A 5000-nucleotide genomic window follows, 5' to 3' on the forward strand; every position below is an offset into this window, starting at 1 on the left:
GCCACAGCAGTGGAGGGATGTTGTCCTCTGGATTGGGAGATGTTTGGCTCCAGCTGTTATTTGTTCAGCAGGACGTCTTCGTCCTGGCACGACGCCAGAGACTGGTGCAACGGACACGAGTCCCACCTGGTCATCCTCCTCACCGACGAGGACTGGGTGAGACAGCCGTCTGTCTGTCTGTCTGTCTAACTAGATGGGATGTTTTAAACAGAGGAAGACGATATCTTCCATATTTAATGATAATAATGAATGTTTGGGGACCCAGAGTTGATCCCTGTGGGACACCGTCATCCACGGTCTGGTTTGGAGGATTGATGTCAAACAAGTTTGAGTTCCAGAAAGTGAAATCTGCTGTCTGTCTCCCTCTCTCCCTGCCTGTCTGTCTCTCTCTTTCTGTCTGTCTGCCTCTCTCCCTGTCTGTCTGCCTCTCTCTGTCTGTCTGTCTCTCTGTCTCCCTGTCTGTCTGTCTGCCTCTCTCTCTGTCTCCCTCTCTCCCTGTCTGTCTGTCTCTCTCTTTCTGTCTGTCTGCCTCTCTCCCTGTCTGTCTGTCTGCCTCTCTCTCTGTCTGTCTGCCTCTCTCTGTCTCCCTGCCTGTCTCCCTGCCTGTCTGTCTGCTCCAGGATTTTGTGATTCGTCACGCTGCTGGAACCGTCTACTGGGTGGGTCTGACTGATGAGAAAGGAGAGTGGGAGTGGGTCAACAACACGCCGTACATCATGAACCGAAGGTGTGTGTGTGTGTGTGTGTGTGTGTGTGTGTGTGTGTGTGTATGTGTGTGTGTGTGTGTCTGTGTGTGTAAAGTCTCCTAAATCAGCAGGAAAGCCAGTCGGACTGATCAGCCTCCCTGAGTTGGTCAAAAAAGTGCCTCAGAACACAGCAAAGCGACGCCGGCTTGAGCGTACGTTCTGCGCGTGCGCGAGACGTAATACAAAGTCAAAAGTCAAAGTCTCTTTATTAGTCTCCCTAAGGTGAAATTCGTTTTGGACACAGAGAGAAATTGCTGCAAGAGTACCAACAGAGACACACATCAGACAGGGTTAAAAACGTTAACGTTAAAGTTAAAAGATACATCTAGGCTACTCAAACAGCTGTGCAAATTACAAATTACCATTTTCTAAAGGCTGCTAGTAAAAAAAACAAAAAAAAAACATTAATTTATCCATTTATAAATATAAATATCCTTACAATCCATTGTAAAATATGCATATTCCTTCATTCATATCCATACATGCATTCAGTCACAAATGTACATTAATAAAATTCATGGTCATATGTTCATCGCTGCTCATTCATGAGCTTATCTGCGAGAGGAACAAATGAGTGCTTATACCTGTTACATTTGCAGAAAGGAACCCTGTACCTCAGGGGTCTCAAACTTGCGGCCCGGGGGCCAATTGAGGACCGTGGGATGATATTTTGTGGCCGCCTCCCTTCTTGACATCAAAGTTTAGTTTCTGTTGTTCTGAAACGCACCTTTTTGCTGAGTCGTTGCGTGTGCCGCGCTTGCCACGCCATAGCTAGTCTCTTGACAGCTTCCTGTGGCGTTTGTTGTCAACGGTTGTCAAGCTAGCCAACCGTGAAGTAGCTGGGGAAGGATCAACGTCAGTCACTTGGTTGAAACGTGTTCCAGAGTATAAAATATCTGCTGTCACCCAGTTCCAGTCACGGCTCTCTCAAAACGTGGCGTGAAGAGAAAGGTTGGCGACGAGCTCAGGCAATTTCAGTGAAAGTGGGAGACGGAATATTTTGTTATCGAGCACAGGAGCACCTCTACATGTCTCATACACACAGAGAAATTTGCGGTGTACAAGGAATATAACATCAGACGTCACCAACTCGACCAACTCTGGGAGGCTGATCAGTCTGACTGCCTTTCCTGCCGACGGTCGGCCGTCTGGTCTGTGTCTCGACCTTAAAGTCTCCAGACTCAGACCAGTCGGGGATGTACCGCTGCACGGTGAACGGGTTAAACATGGATATAAATGTGTCAAGATTAAAAGGAGGACTACACGGTGTAGGCAGCACCGACTGGAAAACAGAGTCAGCTTTAACAAAGATGATTTAAAGGTCCCACGGCATGAAAATGTCACTTTATGAGGTTTTTTAACAATAATATGAGTTCCCCCAGCCTGCCTATGGTCCCCCAGTGGCTAGAAATGGTGATAGGTGTAAACCGAGCCCTGGGTATCCTGCTCTGCCTTTGAGAAAATGAAAGCTCAGATGGACCAATCAGGAATCTTCCCTTTATGATGTCATAAGGGGAAAGGTTACCTCCCCTTTCTCTGCTTTGACCGCCCAGAGAATTTGGCCCACCCATGAGAGAGAGAGAGAGACAATAATGGCTTTCAAACAAGCGGTCAAAGCCACACCCTCCACCTTGCCCCTATCTCCTCCTCAATAGCATTTAAAGCTACAGACACAGAAATACCACATCCTGAGGAAAGATCATAGTGGGACTGGCTCTAAGGTCAATATAAAAGAGACTTCAGATACAGTATTAGGGGACCACTAAGGTCTATATAAAAGAGACTTCAGATACAGTATTAGGGGACCACTAAGGTCTATATAAAAGAGACTTCAGATACAGTATTAGGGACCACTAAGGTCTATATAAAAGCATCCAAAGAGCACCATTTCATGGGACCTTTAACAATAACTTTTTTCTCCCTGTGTGTTACCGTGTATTTTAGGCGCTGGGTGCCCGGTCAGCCTGACAGCTGGACCGAACACGGTCTCGGCCCCGGAGATGAAGACTGCGCTCACCTGTATCACAGCGGACGCCTCAACGACCTCCACTGCTCCACCAGGCTGCGCTTCATCTGCCAGAAACACGGCACGCAGGCCTGAACAACATCTGGAACCCAAACACCAACAAACCATTACACTTCTCTTCAGCGCCGGACAGGAAACGCATCATCGATCGGAAACACAACATCAGTGATTCAAGAAAACAAAGTCAAAATATTTTAATAAAAAAATCAATAAAGGCAGTCGGGATATTTTATTTAAAAAATTTGAATTATTTCAAGAACAAAAATAAGAAATATTAATAATACAAATAATAACATACAGAGTTCATTGTAAATGTGTCTCAATCTGTACAAACAGACAGTATTGTTTTTAGGGAATGAAGCTGTATTGTGCATTAAATGAAAATGTGTGGTTTTATGAAATTGTTACTCTTGCTGTTGTATTTCCATTATGTGCTACTTAAACTGGCTACAACACAGAGATGTTCACAAGTCATTTTTTGGAAGTCCAAGTCAAGTCTCAAAACAGTCTCTGTCCATTTGATCTGTCCCTAACACTGTAATGTTAAATCTTATGAATTCATAGCATATCCTGTAGTTACCATCCAGACAGTCCAGTATCAACATCAGTTGTAGGAGAACTTCATGGGGTCTACTTAACACATCCCTCTAGCCCTCTGACCTGTTGAAATATTAACCTAAGTCTGTCATATCATATGGATCCAACTAGAAAGATACTATTAGCCTATTCCCTGCATTAGCACCACACTTTGCGATGGTTAGCTTGTTACCTGTGACGATATATGCTAAATGTTACGTCTCTTTCACTCAAAAAAAATCTAATGTTGAAGTGGAAATCAAGAGAATAGTGGCAGCGCCACACCAGTTACAGAACAACATGCATCTCAGTGTCAGTCCAAATTACGCACAATAAGCAGTTTGAACTCACTGATGTAATGTTATTTACTTATATTATATATTATATAAGTGTTGGTACGCCCAGTGAAACTGAGTCCAGCGTGAGGGAGACCCGACTCAGAGGAGGAGAGGTTAGTGAGGCCAGCGTCTCCACGCATGGATGAAATAATGAAATAGTAAATAGGACTACAGCAACAGAAATATGTGCAGAATTAAGACAGTCAAGATGAGCCAGTGTTGGGTGGACCGGGTACAATCAAAAAAAAAAATATGACCAGTTGGTTAATGTAATAAAATTGGGAGTTGACTGGGCTATTGGGTTTGCGCTGTGTTGTAATGATAAGAAGATAATAATTTTGAATGTCTATACGCCATATGAGTGCATACAAAATGAGGACGAGTACCTCAGTAGATGGGCATTTATCATGTCTTTTATTCAGGACAATTTTGCTCGTTGGTGACATGAATGCTGATGTAACTGATGCCAACTCTTTATTTGGTAATCATTTAATGCAGTTTTGTACAGACAGTGGAGTGATTTTATCTAGTAAGCTACTATTGCCAAATGATAGTTATACTTATATCAGCGAGGCCTGGCCCTCTACTTCCTGGCTGGACCACTGCCTTTGTACAGTGGATGCCCATGACTCCATCGATATGATGGAGATTGATTATGATCTGGCTACTACGGACCATATACCCTTTCTCATGGTGTTGAACACAGGCAATTTACCAGTGTTGCTGCGTGTGGATAATGGCATTGATATACGGAAAATAAAGTGGTCACAATTGTCTGAGAAAGACCTTAATAAATATGCCAATCATTCTGATGCTCTGCTGGGTAATATTAAGGTCCCAAAAGATGCCTTATTGTGTCGGGATATGAACTGTAAGAATGTACAACACTGTAAGTATCTATGTTCCCTGTATGAAGCTATTGTGGAGTCTCTCGGTATCTCGAGCAGTTCTCTATTTAAACATAGGACAAAAGTTGGAAGGATCATGTGGAAGAGCTCCATGCAGAGGCCCGAAATGCTTTTAAAAAATGGGCTGAGTCAGTCAAAAGCAGGCATGGCCCCTTGTTTGAAAATAAGAAATGCACTAATGCTAGATTTAAATATGCACTTCGTTATATTAAAATAAATTAAAACACTATGAGGTCAGATTCACTGGCATGGAAACTGCAAAAAAAATAATGTTAATGACTTCTGGAAAGAAATAAAAACTATGAATAATTGTCTTCCATCTAATATAGACGGTGTGAGTGGTCCTGATGAAATTTCACAGTTATGGTGGAAACAATATTATGAACTGTTAAACTGTTAAAAGTAA

General features: G+C 43.1%; 1 pseudogene; it reads left to right on the forward strand.

Moving 5' to 3' along the window:
• LOC116065064 overlaps positions 1 to 3150 on the forward strand; it is a 6873-nt pseudogene extending 3723 nt beyond the window's left edge.
• Positions 3151 to 5000: the final 1850 nt, after the last annotated feature.

Source organism: Sander lucioperca, chromosome 17 (assembly GCF_008315115.2).
Source record: "Sander lucioperca isolate FBNREF2018 chromosome 17, SLUC_FBN_1.2, whole genome shotgun sequence".
In the NCBI taxonomy this organism is placed as follows: domain Eukaryota; kingdom Metazoa; phylum Chordata; class Actinopteri; order Perciformes; family Percidae; genus Sander; species Sander lucioperca.